The sequence below is a fragment of the Camelus bactrianus genome, chromosome 29 (genome assembly GCF_048773025.1).
Source record: "Camelus bactrianus isolate YW-2024 breed Bactrian camel chromosome 29, ASM4877302v1, whole genome shotgun sequence".
Classification (NCBI taxonomy): domain Eukaryota; kingdom Metazoa; phylum Chordata; class Mammalia; order Artiodactyla; family Camelidae; genus Camelus; species Camelus bactrianus.
Window position 1 is genome coordinate 23,193,656 of NC_133567.1, and position 14,994 is coordinate 23,208,649.

Genomic DNA, 14,994 nt, shown 5'->3' on the forward strand with positions numbered 1-14,994 from the left:
GATGCTTCCATTACAATGTAGTCATTGGACAGAGCCTTGGGGATACAGTGGTCACCTAGGCAACCGGTTGCTGCCTTCATAGAAATAATGGGCTGGGGAGTAAGGAAATAGTAAATGAGTAATCGTAGAGACATGAGATTAGTGTGTGCTGTAATATATTGTGGGGGAGACCCGACCACCTACCTGTCGAGGGGTGCTTTCCTGAGGAGGTCCATTTAAGCTGAGACCTGAAAGTTCACTGGGTGAAGAAAGTTCACACCTTCATAAACGCTTTCAAGTCAACAGCAATATGGAGTTGAACGTTTTAGGAATGGAAAGACATTTAAGTCTGCTGGATTACAAAGTATGAGCAGGCAAGTGGTCAGGCAAGAGTGGAGAGATGGGGTGGAGGGGTTGGTGGGTCTTGCATTCTAAGGGGCCATCTGGGGCATCAGGGGAGTGTGTACCTAGGCTAAAAATAATGGGATGTCACTGAATGGGCTTAAGCAAAGGAATGATGTGATCAGAGTTGTAGTTTTGAAAAACTGGAGGTCTTTGCATTTTGGGACAGATAGGTGGGACGCTGTGTCAGACTTGGGTGTGGCCACAATGGCTTTGTCTTGGGGAGGCCCTGATGAGGGAGTTGGTGGTGGCCACCTTCAGGCAGAGACTCGGCTGTTTGATGACACACTTGCCGAGTTCTTATTCCTAGTCAGTTTCTGAATTCTGGACTTTTCCTGCCACAGCCCTGCCTCCACATCAAATCATCTGTTAGCCCCCTATCATCTCATCAGGTCCTAAATGGTCCCAGCCTGGCTCCCACCTAGTGACGACACAGACCCCGGTGTTGCCAGACCCTTGCTTGTAGCAAGACCATCACCTTTGTCATTTATCATGCTTGGTGTGATCCTGGACGCAGGGATTTGGGATTTTGTGTTTTGTATAATGGGGGCATGGAGTAGGAATCTCCAAATTCCCTTTCAGTTCTGAGATTCTGGAATAAACAACAACGACTGATTTATTTAAAGCTGGGTGCGAGAAGCCACGCCATGAGCCTGGTTAATAGCTCTCGGCAAGCACTGTGTCCTGAATGCTGTGTTACATAGGAGTCCCAGCGCGGAGAGTCCTCGTAAACTTACAGCGGAATCACGGCGTGCAGCCGGCAGACGTGACCGGGGGGCAAAGGGACGTGAGAGAGGCTGTGACCTCTCACTGCTTCCCCTTCCTCATCCGAGGGAGGAATCGTCTAGAAGTGTCAGGTTGTACTGTTTAATGATGCACATTTATCTGACCTTTGCTCTGTCAATTCCAGTCACAAAAGTTATAGTAGGAAAAATACGGCCAGTCATAAAAACTCTTAGAGGAAAACATCAAATTTTACCACAGTGTATGGGGAGGGTACTTAAAACATGAATTTCAAGTATCCTTGATCTGATTAGATATAGTAAATTCCAGGACAGCATAATGATTAATATCTTCCAAAGATTTTTAAAATCCCTCCTAGGAAGGTAAAAGAATTATCATTAAGTCTGGAAGAGGTCCAGATTACAGAAAACGTAGACCCTTCTCTTGTTAGTGTTCTGTGAAGCATTTTTTTTTCATCTAATGCATAACTGAAATAAAACAGACTCTGTTCTGTATTATTTTAGGGTTATTTAATACCAGTGTTAAGCTGAGACGGTTCCTAGACTAGGAGAGGGGCCGAGTTACTCCTTTCCTGTGGGTATACTTGGAGCTCTTGGCTTGTGCTAACACAGTATTTGGCCCACTGTAAAAGTAATTTCAAGTTCAAAGTTCTTTTTCTCTTTCAGATAAACAAATTTTTTTTTTTTTTTTACTTTTGACATGATCTGTGTGTACGGTTGCCAGAGAGTAAATAAAAATACAGGACATCATGTAAAATTTCAATTCCAGATAAACAAAGGATAATTTTTTAGCAGAGACATGTCCTAAATATGGCATGGGACATAGCTATACTAAAAAATTCTCCATTAACTGGGTGTCTTGTATTTTATCTGGCAGTCCTAGCTGGATTGCAAAAGTGGCCATAATCTTTCCCCTCTCTGTAACCACCTCTTCTGCAATGTAACTTTGCAGTCCTCTCATCAAGAGGTGATTCTATTTCTCCACCCCTGGCATTTAGGCTGGTCTTGTGACTTGGCTGGTAGAATGTGGCAGAAGTAATTATGTGCCGTTTCTGAGGACAGACCTCAAGAGCTTTGCTGACTTCTGCTTTCTCTCTCCTGGAACCCTGTGGAGCCTCCAGGCCCAGGCGAGCCCGTTGGAGGCTGGAGACCACATGGATGAGAGAAAAGCTTTCCCATCCGGGACTTCCTAGCCCAGTATCCCCCAGGCAATCCAGCAGCTGACTACAAAGTGTGAATTAGCCCAGCTAAAACCAAAAGAACCACTGGCTGAACCTAGCCCAAACTGGCAACCTACAGCATCACGACTGTTTGAAGTCATTAGATTTTAGTGAGCAAAAGCAAATACATATAGTCTAACAATGGCAAGCAGAGCTGGGCATTTTTTAAGACTAGAGAACAGCTCATAGTTTGAGCTGAGTTTTGAGGGCCACAGATGAAAAGAGGTAATTTTTGTAATCAATTTTGAGCAAATAACACTTGAAGATGGCTTCAAGGAATCAGAGGGAAGTGCTTGTTGAATAAACACTGGGGCCCACACACACGCGCGCACACACACACACACACACACACACACACACAGATCACTTCTATAGAGAGACATTGTTTTGCCTCTTTAACCATTTGATGTTTATAAGGAGTAGGGCGCCCTACTTTCTGCCTCCTTCTTTGTAGATCTTTACAGGGCGCACTCCTTGTAACCAGCCCATTCTGCATTACACCTTTGGCAAGTGACTACGGAGGTGAGATCCGGGGGCGGGGGGGACGGACATGTATCTGTGCATCATCAATTAGCCAGTTAGTCAACAGACTACATGTTGACTAGTCAAATGACTAGTGGACATGGGCTGTCAGGGGTCCAGAGAAGAGAGTACGTGGCTTAGCTGTGGTCGGGGAAGGAAGAAGAAACAGCAGGGAAAAACTCAACCTCTGTCTCTGGGGACCTCCTTGCTATCTGAGTATTGACTCTTGGCCAAGATAAAGCGCTCCACTCTGCTGGTGACCCCAGAATCAGTCTTCACGGAAGGTTTTCTAGTGGCTTAAGTGGTTAGTCAGCCTGGCTTCATTATGTGGCTTCAGGGGCATAAGATTCTCACTGGGAAACTCAGCTTTGAACTTTCCTGAAGCCTAGATCCCTTACGCAGATGTGGGGATTTCAGTCCTGAAACAGAATGTGATCATATCCTTGCATGACTAAGAACACTGGGAGCTTGTTCATGGAATTTTAATCAGAAACCCCTCCCCACCCTCCACAGATGCTTGAGGGGAGGGTAGAGCTCAGTGGTAGCATAAAAATAAATTAATAAACCTAATTACCACCCCACCCCCCAAAACAGACCCCACCCCCATGCTTGCCTGGACTCTTTCTTTCTGCATTGTATCCACTGCCTTTACATAAAGTCCCTAGGGAGTATAAGGGTGCTCTGTGCAGTATGGTGAGAGTCCTTTCCAACATCCTAACTTGGGAAATCTTTGCACTCACGGTGACCTGAGGCAACTTAATGATTACATGTCTCATTTTCCTTATCTGGAAAAGGGTGAAAATGATAAAAAATAATGACTACCTCATAGAGTTAAGATGAGGTACACCACATAGAACAATGTCTGGCGAGCAGGAAATGCCATGTAATGTTAGCTATTATTATTTTGAGCCTATCTGAAACCTTAGCTTGGAAGACTTAACTCTTGCCTCAGCTTTTTGTTTGTATGTGTGTGTATGATAATTGTTTCCTCTCCACTCACCTAATATTAAAAATAATATATCTTATTTTAAAATAGTTTGGTTCTTCATTGTTTGTATGAGTGGATCATCCTGTGGTGGAGCCCACACAGTTAAAAGTTAATTTATTGTTTTTCTGCAGTACAACATTTGAACTTTTCTTGGTCACTTTCAAAAGCCCTAGTGTGTGTTAAGAGAATAGCACCCAGGTAACTGTTTTGCTTCCTTAATGATGTTGGTTTAAGCTAGTGCTAGATTTAGCTTGCATTCCCTGGAGAGCACACTGTGTAGGCAAGGAGATGGGTGAAGGAGGGAGGTCCTGCAGGGAGGGATGTCAGCGCTAACCCACATCTCGCAAGAGGAAACCAGGGCTGCATCACGAATGCGGATTACTGGCAGGAGACAGCATGCCTTTGGGGAAATCAGGGATGAGGTTGGGTGGATGTTCTGCACCAGTAGCATTTGGAAGGCTTTGTCAACAGCAGTGAGACTTAGTGTTACTTGAGATCGAGTACAGGATGCTGGAAAATCAACCCTGCCTCTTGAGTGGATCTGGGTAAGGAAGAGAAAACCTGAGTGAGCACTCCCTGGGAATTTATAGATCCTCAGCTGAGGAAAGTGAAGAGAGAACAGAAGAATAAGACCTGGAGGGCTCTATGTGTTGTAAAGCCAGATTATTTCAGCAGAAATCTCAGCAATAATACAGGTGGAGTCAAGGAGGCTGGGGCTGGCTACAGCACTGGACGGGGGGATTCCCACATTTAATTCGGAGATTCCACTCACTCTGCTACTCTTTTTTTTTTTTTTTTAATGAAGTACAGTTGATTTACAATGTTGCGTTAGTTTCTAATGTACAGCACTAGTGATTCACTTATATGTTTACATATATTCTTTTTTATTAGAGATTATTATAAGATATTGAATATAGTTCCTTGTGCTATATAGTAGGACCTTGTTATTTAATTATTTTATGTATTGTAGTCTGTATCTGCAAATCCCAAACTCCTAATTTATTCCTCCCCTCTACTTTCCCCTTTGGCAACCATAAGTTTTTATCTATGTCTATGAATCTATTTCTGTTTTGCAAATAAGTTCTTTTTCTCATTTTTAAAAAATTCTACATATAAGAGATATCATACAGTATTTGTCTTTCTCAGTCTGACTTACTTCACTTAGTATGATCATCTCTAGGTCCAGCCATGTTGCTGCAAATGGCATTATTTCATTCTTTTTTATGGCTGAGTAGTATTCCATTGTGCACATATACCACAACTTCTTTATCCAGTCATCTGTCGAGGGACATTTAGGTTGCTTCCATGTCTTGGCTCTTTTTTTTTTTTTGAGTAAAGGTAGATTTATTCAGAGAGATACACTGAAAGGCAAGAGAAAGGCCACAAGGTGTGTGCGTTGGGTGCTCAGATCAAAAGTAGGTACACATTCCATAGACAGAGTACAGGCCATCTCTGAAGAGGGAGAGAGAGGGGGCAGCCTCTTGGCTCTTGTATCATCACTCAGCTACTTTTTAATTGAACACAAACTATTAGTTATGCTATCCTGTGGGGGAGGGGGAACCCCACCTTTTAAAAATGTTTTTAGTAGGTCAGGGCAGATTCCCTGCCTTCCTGTAAGGGACAAAGCAATGATCAAATAAATTGTCCCACAGTGGAAAAAATAAATAAATTTTTAATCAGAAAATATTTTTGGAATTCATAGGAAAATAATGTCTCCCCCATCCATGTTTACCACATTCCTACCTTCCCTCTCACGTATTTCACATCTTTAAGCACAGCATGGAATTAATGTTATTATGAGTGGGCTCTGGGCCTGGGGCCTATCAGGATCCAGGAGATGATGATACCGTGGAGCTTTATGAAGAAGGATGAATGTATTAGGCTTTGTTGAGAGGAGTGTGGTCAACATCTACGGAGGTTACAAATCCAGACTTCAACTACTCTTTGTCCCCAGAGCCAAGTTTCTGGGAACCGTGTTTGTGACGTACCTAACATCAGAGCTGATAAATCTAAGGCTGGCACTCAGGATATTCATGCACTGCTGCTTCCCAGCTACTGTTATCCACACCCACCTCCCCGACTGTCTCATCACTGCCTCTTGAGTCCTCACGATGGACTCCTCATTCTTGTTTCCTAGTTCTCCAACCAACAGCATTTGCCACCAGAGTTCACAAAACTAAGTGTATCAGTCTGCTGGGGCTGCCCTACAGAATACCACAGAATAGGTATTTAACAACAGAAATGCACTTCCTCATGGTTCTGGAGGTTGAAAGTCCAAGGTCAAGATGCCCGAAGGTCTGGTTTCCCCTGAGGCCTGTCTCCTGGGCTTGCAGACCGTCTTCTCACTGTATGTGGTCACATGGTCTTTTCTCTGGACACAAGCACCCCTGGTATCTCTCCCTCCTTTCCCGCTTTTTATAAGGACAAGGACGCCAATCTTACTGCATTAGGACCTCACCCTATGATCTCATGTAACCTTAATTACCTCCTTAAAGGCCCTATCGCCAAAGTCACATTGTTACCGAAGGCAAGTTCATGTGCCCAATGCACAGTGAGGCCAAACAAAACATTGGAGTTTAGAGCAGAGAAAGCAGGGTCGAGCAAGAAGAATGGGTGGCTCATGCTCCCCAAACCCCAACTCCCTGAAGGGTTTCAGCAATGCATTTTTCAAGGCCAAGTGAGGAAGGGGTGGCCTAGGGTACGTGATCAGCTGTGCACAGCTCCCTGATTGGTTGATGGTGACCGATTCTTAGGCACTGGAAGGTCCAGGGGTCACGTGCTCAGGATCATCAAGTAGTTAATTTCTTCCCTTTGGTGGTGGTTTTTAACATCTGAGAAACTCAGGCAGTATACATGGGATACTATTGTCTGGGTATTTCAGAGAGGAGCTGCAGCAGAGGACATGGGGCGAGGGGTCTGTTCTGGGAAGGCCCCACAGGGTCCTGCTTGGTGACACCAACACTAACCCTGCAGGGGTCAAGTGGAGACCTGTGCACATGCAGAAGAAGAGCCTCACTGGCAGGTGAAGCCCCAGAGAGCAGAGGAAGTAGCGGCTGTGTCTACAGCGGCTGCCTGCGTGACTGAGGGTAATGAAGGCTGAAGGAAAGATCCCAGGTTTGATGGGGCTCCCATTTCTTCATTGGCTTCTTCCTAGACACAGCGCACAGTGCAGCACATAGAATTGAGTTACGGATGTTCCTCAGTTCATGGCACATTATCCTCATTAGCTGATGCTCTTGATGTATTATTCTTTCTCACATCGTCTGTTCCTATTGCCATTTCCATGTGCCTCTCCCCTCATGGCCACCATCTCTAATGCATTTGACTTAGCTCTTTAGGCATGTATATAGGTTTGACAGACATATACTGTTTTGAGTATGTTTTAAATTGGGAGCCTGTAAACACTGCTTTTGTTCATTGGCAAAAGGATATAGTGCTGAGAAACTTTGCTCTCTAAAACCATAGATTGTTGGAAACTTTGCAGTTGTCGGATCTTATCGACAGACTGAACCACCTCACTTTTGCCTGGAGGATCTGAGTCATTCTGACACCAGAAGCAACCAGGTTCACAACTTCAGATAGGGGGCTTCTGGACATTGCAGTCTATTTATCTTAACTGAGTAGTTTCCAAGGAAACAGGACCCTGAGTCTGCTTGTTGGCCCAGGACTGATATTAACTCCTTTACATGCAATCTTGCTTTCATTTGAGCCTCTCAAAACATCACTTCATTTAAACTCTACCTAACCTCTGCCTTTCCCCAGTATCTTCCCATAACCCTGTCCTTTTGCGTTTGGTGGGACATCCATGTTTCTTGTGGGGAACGGTCTTCGTTGTTGAAGCAAGTTAACAAACTTGGCTTTGCTGGGCTATGGGTTTGTCCCTGAAAGACTTAAAAAAATGTATTGCTATTATTTTTAAATTAAAAAATTTTTATACAATTTTAGAGGTTACTTTCAATTTACAGTTATTACAAAATATTAGCTGTCTTCCCTGTGTTGTACAATACATCCCTGAGCCTGTCTTATACCCAATAGCATGTACCTTCCACTCTCTTATGTGGCCTCTCCCTGTTGCCAGAGAATAGGTTCTTGACTCTCACAGGAAAGAATTCAAGAACAAAGTGTAATAAAGTGAAAGCAAGTTTATTTAGACAGAGGGCAGGCCATCTCAGAAGGCAAGAAGCAGAGACACTGAGAAGTGCAGGGGGTTTAGTTTAAAGAAAAAGCAGGTACACACTTGGTAGACAGGGTGTGGGCCAACTCAGAAGGCAAGAGAGAGCGACCTTGAGGTGCAGAATTGTTAGTTTTTATGGGCTCAGTAATTTCATATGCTAATGTGTAGGAGGATTATTCCAGCTACTTTGGGGAAGGGGCAGGGATTTCCAGGATCAGGGCCCCTCCCACTCTTGGACCTTTTATGGTCAGCCTTGGAACTGTCATGGCCCCGTGGGTGTGCCATGAGGCTCAAGGTCTACCGGAAATCAAATCTTCTGCCATCTCGGTTCTAACCACGTTGTCCTGTCCTCAATTTCTCTGTCATTCCTTCAGTGCTTGTGCCCTGCCCACTTCCTTCCTGTCTCATCCCTACACTCTGGTAACCACTACTTTGTTCTCTGTATCTGTGAGTCTGCTTCTTTTTTGTTTTATTCACTGGTTTGTTGTATTTTGTTAGATTCCACATATAAGTGATATCATACACTATTTGTCTTTTACTGTCTGACTTATTTCACGTAGCATAATACCCACCAAGTCCACTTATGTTGTTGCAAATGGCAAAATTTCATTCTTTCTTATGGCTGAGTAGTATTCCATAGTATATATTTAGACCACATCTTCTTTTCTTTAATTTAAATCAAAATATAGTCGATTTACAATATTGTGATAGTTTCAGGTATAAGGGAAAGTGATTCAGTTTATGTATGTATATATATATATATATATATATGTTCTTTTCCAGATTATTTTCCATTATAGGTTATTACAAGATACTGAGTATAGTCCCCTGTGCTATATAGGTCATTGTTGGTTATCTGTTTTATATATAGTAGTGTGTATGTTAGTCCCAAACTCTTACTGTATCCCTCCCCCGACTGCTTCCCCAAAATAAGTTTGTTTTCTATGTCTGTGAGTCTATTTCTTTTTTGTAGATAAGTTCATTTGTATCATTTTTTAATATTTCACATATAAGCAATATCACATGATATTTGTCTTTCTCTGTCTGACTTACTTCACTTCGTATGATAATCTCTAGGTCCATCCATGTTGCTGCAAAGGGAATTATTTCATTCTTTTGTATGGCTGAGTAATATTCCATTGTGTATATGTGTGTGTGTGTGTATAGCTTCCATGTTTTGGCTATCATAAATGGTGCTGCTATGAACATTGAGGTGCATGTATCTTTTTGAATTATGATTTTTTTCAGATATATGCTCAGGAGTGGGATTGCTGGAGCATGTGGTAACTCTATTTTTAATTTTTAAAGGGGCCTCCATACTGCTTTCCATAATGTCTGCACCAATTTACATTCCTACCACCGTATAGAGGGTTCCTTTTCCTCCACACCCTCTCTAGCATTTATCATTTGTAGATTTTTGATAACAGCCTCTCTGACCAGTGTGAGGTGATACCTCTTATAGTTTTGATTTGCTTTTCTCTAATTAATTAGTGTGTTGAGAATTTTTTCATGTGCCTTTTGGCCATCTGCATGTACTCCTTGGGAAAATGTCTATTTAATTCTTCTGCCCATTTTTTAATTGAGCTGCTTGGTTTTTTGATATTAAGCTGTATGAGCTGTTTGTATATTTTGGAAATTAATGCCTTGGCAGTCACATCATTTGCAAATATTTTCTCCCAGTCCATAGGTTGTCTTTTTCTTTTGTTGATGGTTTCCTTTGCTGTGCAAAAACTTCTAAGTTTAATCGGGTTCCATTTGTTTATTTTTGCTTTTATTTCCACTACTCTAGGAGATGGAGCCAAAAAAATATTGCTGTGATTTATGTCAAAGAGTGTTCTTCCCATGTTTTCCTCTAGGAGTTTTATAGTATCTGGTCTTACATTTAGGTCTTTAATCCATTTTGAGTTTGTTTATTTATTTAGAATGTTCTGATTTCATTCTTTTTTACATGTAGCTGTCCAGTTTTCCCAGCACCACTTTTTGAAAAGACTGTCTTTTCTCCACTGTATATTCTTGCCTTCTCTGTTGTAGGTTAATTGACCATAAGTGTGTGAGTTTATTTCTGGGCTTTCCATGCTGTTCCAGTGATCTATGTGTGTCTGTTTTTGTGCCAGTACCATAGTGTTTTGATGACTGTAGCTTTGTAGTATACTCTGAAGTCAGGGAATGTGATTCTTCCATCTCTATTCTTTTTCAAGATTGTTTTGGCTATTTGGAGTCTTCTGTGTTTCTATACAAATTTAACAATTTTTTGTTCTTGTTCTGTGAAAAATGTTCATTGGTATGTTGATGGGGATTACACTGAATCTATAGATTGTCTTTGGTAGTTGGTCATTTTAACAATATTGATTCTTTCAATCCAAGAACATCATATATTTTTCCATCTGTTTGTGTCATCTTCCATTTCTTTCATCAGTGTCTTATAGTTTTTGGAGTCCAAGTCTTTTGCCTCCTTAGGTAGGTTGATTCCCAGGTATTTTATTCTTTTTGATGAGATGGTAAATGGGGTTGTCTCCCTAATTTCTCTTTCTAAACCCAAAGTTAGTACAAGGAAATAAATCATAAAGATCAGAGCAAACATAAATAAAATAGAGACAAAAAATTAGAAAGACCATGAAATTAAAACCTGGTTATTTGAAAAGATAAAACTGATAGATCTTTAGTCAGATTCATCAAGTAAAAAAAGGAGAAGGCCAAATCAATAAAATCAGAAATGAAAAAGGAACAGTTACAACCAACACCACAGAAATACAAAGAACCATAAGAAACTACTGTGAGAATTTACAAGTCAATAAAATGGACAACCTAGAAGAAACGGACACATTCTTAGAAAGGTATAATCTCCCAAGACTGAACCAGGAAGAAATAGAAACTATGAACAGACCAATTACCAGTACTGAAATTGAATCAGTAATTTAAAATACTCCCAACAAACCAAAGTCCATGACCAGACATCTTCACAGGTGAAGTCTACCAAACATTTAGGGAAGAGTTAATGTCTATCCTTCTGAACCTATTCCAAAATATTGCAGAGAATGGAACACTTCTGAACTCATTCTGTGAGGCCACCATTGCCCTGACACCAAAACCAGACAAAGATATCACTAAAAAAAAACTATAGGCCAATATCACTGATAAACATAGATGCAAAAAATCCTCAACAAAAATACTAGCAAACCAACTCCAACAATACATTAAAAAATCACACACCATGGTCAAGTGGGATTTATCCCAGGGAGGCAAGGATTTTTCAATATACACAAATCAATCAGTGTGATACACCACATTAACAAATTGAAGGTTAAAAACCATCTGATCATCTCAATAGATGTAGAGAAAGCTTTTGGTAAATTTCAATATCCACTTATGAAAAAAAAAAAAACCTCTCCAGAAAATAGGCATAGAAGGGACATAATTCAACATAATGAAGGCCATCTATGACAAACCCACAGCTAACATCATACTCAGCGATGAAAAACTGAAGGCATTTCCTCTAAGATCAGGAACAAGACAAGGATGCCCACTCGCATCATGCTTATTCAACCTAATTTTGGAAGTCCTAGCCACAGCAATCAGACAAGAAAAATAAATAAAAGGAACCCAGTTTGGAAAGGAAGAAGTAAAACTGTCACTGCTTACAGATAACATAACACTATATATAGAAAATCCTAAAGACACCACCAGGTAACTACTAGAGGTCATCAGTGAATTCACTAAAGTTGCAGGATACAGTATTAATATACAGAAATCTGTTTTATTTCTATAAACTAACAACAAAGTATCAGAAAGAGGAATTAAGGAAATGGTCCCTTATAGTCTTGATCAGATAGGCTTTATGAAAATATACATACTGAAAATCTCATTCTTTTTTCTTAAAAAAATCCACACTATTTTTTAAAAGAGAGCTATCTATGTTGCTATGTGTAGATTTAATTAATTACTACTAATGGCTGAATAGAATTTCATCTTAAAAACACATTCACATTCCCGCATGTCATATTTTTGGGGGGAAGGGTAATTAAGTTTATTTATTTACTTATTTTAGTGGAGGAACTGGAGATTGAACCCAGGACCTCATGCATGCTAAGCACAAACTCTACCACTGAGCTACCCTCCCTCCGTCATATATATATATTTTTAACCACTCTCCCAGTGTAGTCATTACATTGCCTTCAGTTCCTTTGTACTGAAAACAATGCATTTCCTCTTGCATTTTCTTTTATCGACTTGCTTGAGAATTTTCTGGGGTATATATCTGACGAAATACGGCTGAGTTCTAAGGTGTATTTCCAGAATAGTAGTTCCAATTTACATCCTTGCCAGCACTTGGTATTATCGTCTACTTTCAAATATTTTTCCACTTTGACGGGTATAAAGCAGTCATCCATTTTTGTTCTGATTTGTATTTCTTTGAGCACAAGTGAAGTCATGCATCTTTTCTATGTTGATTTCCTAGTTATTTTGCTTCCATGGATTGACTATTAATATCCTCTCTCCTTAAAAATAAACTGGGCTTTCTGTCTTTATACAAATAAAGTGTAAGAGCTAGTCCTTGCCTTATTATAATTTATAATTAAGCACAAGTTAGAGAACAGTGGAGTGCTGTACTATGTGATACGTTGTAAATGTGCAAAAGATAATCCCTTGAGACTAGAACCTTCATGGGTTGATGTTTTCAGAGGCAATAGGGAAAGATTTAGAAGGAAAGAGGTAAGTGATGGAGGAGAGACAACACTCCACACTATAACAGGCAGCATGGACAAATGCCAGAGGAAGAGAAGTCGGTGGTGGTTCCAGAAAAAAGAAGATCAACTTCAGTAGAGGGTATGGTTGGGATAATGGTAATTAAATTTGGATAAATAAGATTTAATCCATAGAAAGGACTAGTAGGTCCGTGAGCAGAGAAGTAACATAGTCAAGAATGATTGTCATGGTTTGAATGTTAGTGTCCCTCCCAGTTCCCTGGCCAAGAAAATGTATGTGTTGAAATCCTAACCCCAGGATAGTAGTATTAGGAGGTGGGGCCTCTGGGAAGTGGTTTGGGGAGAGTTCTGTCCTTGCAAATGGGATTAGTGCCTTCATAAAAGAGGACCCAGAGGGAAACCAGGAAGAGGACTGTCACCCGACCACGCTGGACCATGATCCTGGACTTCCCAGCATCCAGGACCGTGAGAAATAACTTTCTGTTGTTTTTAAGCCACCTAGTCTGTGGCATTTTTGTTATAGCAGCCCGAATGGACTAACATAGTTGTATTTTAGAAAGATCTGATTTTACCCGTGGCAAAAGGGTGGAGAAGGTAGCAAGGGATAGCAAGGGATTCGAGCAGATAGTCGGTAAAAAGTGAATGTTTGAATTGAACAGAAAATGTGAACTGAGGTGTTAGCATTGGAATTGAAAAAGAAACGACAACTTGAAAGCCTTAAGACAGAAAAAGGACTTAGTGACACTCTAGATGCAATGGAAGAATTACTGATTATTCTTAGATTTTAGCCTGAGGGACTGGAAGAATGAAGCTATTGTCTGAAATAGGACCTTTTGGGAGGGGAAAGAAACAACAGGGGAAGAACATAAAAATGGGGTATATTTTAATCTATTTAAAGGATGTAAGTGGAGAACATTATTCACAAATGCAGGATTTTCTTTTCCTATGATCAGATTTTTTTCAGGACCTATGGCCACCTTTTCTTTCTGGCTTTTCTAACCACTCTTTCCACACAGAAACTCCCATTTATTAAGCAAGCCCTGCTTAGCAACGTCTCTTCATTGACTTAAATCCTGAAACACACCAAACAGCCTTTTGTAAAATTTGTCATGTTTCTATGACACTCAAACACTATATTCAGAAATGGTGAGTATCAAATGATACATTTTATTATAGTGATGGATGTAAACATGGTTGGCTGAATACAGCTATGTTGTAGGCTTTTGGGCTAATTTGTTAAAACACTCTCAGTGAAGTGCTGTTACAGTGGCCATCTTCTGGGACTTGGAAATAGCCTCATTATACAGAACTTAATGTTACACACTAATGGCATTTATTAGAATGGAATTCTATATGTATTATTACTTCCGACAACAGCCTGGCTTTTTTAGCCTCCTCACAGCATGAGATTTGGGTAATTATGCTAATGCTAGGTGATTCATGAGGACAACTTCCTAAAGTGCGCTTAATTAACTGGGAGATTTTTGTCAACAGCTGCACATGTAGGTTCTGCAAATTGTAGGGATATGTCAGTCTGACATGTGTACAGCCTGCCTTCCTAACCTCATCACTTTTTACTAAAGCTGCAAACGAGAAGCTCAAATCTGGCACCTTTTGAAGCAAAGGCTTGCAAAAGTTTCTGGAAAATGTTGCGTGACCCTACGTGAAGTTGGGGATAATCTGTGTTTGAGTCTGTTGAGCCAGATGAGCCTTTCATGATGGAAAATATTAAAGTTTGTTTCTTTAGCAAAGGGTATGATTTTTCCAAACATGTTGCTGTAATGTGATTTTGCTCAAGTGTTTGTTAGCATTGCTGACCAGCACTCTCTTCAGAGGACTCCTTGCAAGTCAGATTCACACCCATTGGCTCATTGTCGCCTCTTCCCTTCAGTCTCAGCTACTTTATCGGATTGATTGATCGGATTGATTGATCGGATACTTGACTAACTCATCACCCTAGCTTGAATGGAAATCACCTGATCTTTGACACTTTTATTAAAATCTCCTAGCCCCAAGTAAGAGGTAATATTCATATACATAGACCATTTAACCAAGACACAGTGTAATACAAGACTTTAACACACACACATACACAATTAAGAGAAAAAAGTTAGTAAATCATTTCAGTGCTAAGACCAAGCTAATCAAAATGGAGGGAAGAAACATCCAGAAAGAATGGAAGAAAAATAACCTACTACATACAAGTAGAAGAAATACCAATTGCACAAAGCTAATGACAACAGAGAATACGGATGGCTTTTTT